The sequence below is a fragment of the Penaeus monodon genome, chromosome 20 (assembly GCF_015228065.2).
Source record: "Penaeus monodon isolate SGIC_2016 chromosome 20, NSTDA_Pmon_1, whole genome shotgun sequence".
NCBI lineage: Eukaryota > Metazoa > Arthropoda > Malacostraca > Decapoda > Penaeidae > Penaeus > Penaeus monodon.
Window position 1 is genome coordinate 40845169 of NC_051405.1, and position 342 is coordinate 40845510.

General features: G+C 48.2%; 1 protein-coding gene across 1 annotated transcript in view; it reads left to right on the top strand.

Moving 5' to 3' along the window:
* LOC119585996 overlaps positions 1 to 342 on the top strand; it is a 66306-nt gene that overhangs the window by 18473 nt on the left and 47491 nt on the right. The gene's annotated exons all lie outside the window — the stretch shown is intronic.

Genomic DNA, 342 nt, shown 5'->3' on the forward strand with positions numbered 1-342 from the left:
CTCTTCTCCCTTGACGTATATCAAATTAATCAATTACCCAAAGGAAAAACACAGCAAAACGGTTCGACGAAATTACTCAACTACTTATTTACGCGCACAGCCCTTTCATGCGAGGGCCGTGACGCATTTGGGAACCGTTTGACGTCACACGAGCGTCGTCTGCCACTTATTTCTATCCCCCGCGAGACGAGTGGAGAGGCGATGGTGCGAGTGACGGCAGAAAGGTCACTGGATGGTGGGAAGTGTCGAGGGAAAAAATCGCGACTCAGGTTCAAGTTTGTAGTCACCTGGTCCGAGATATGTTTTGTACGTTTACTGGGGTTGTGGCTTTAACTATGGTTT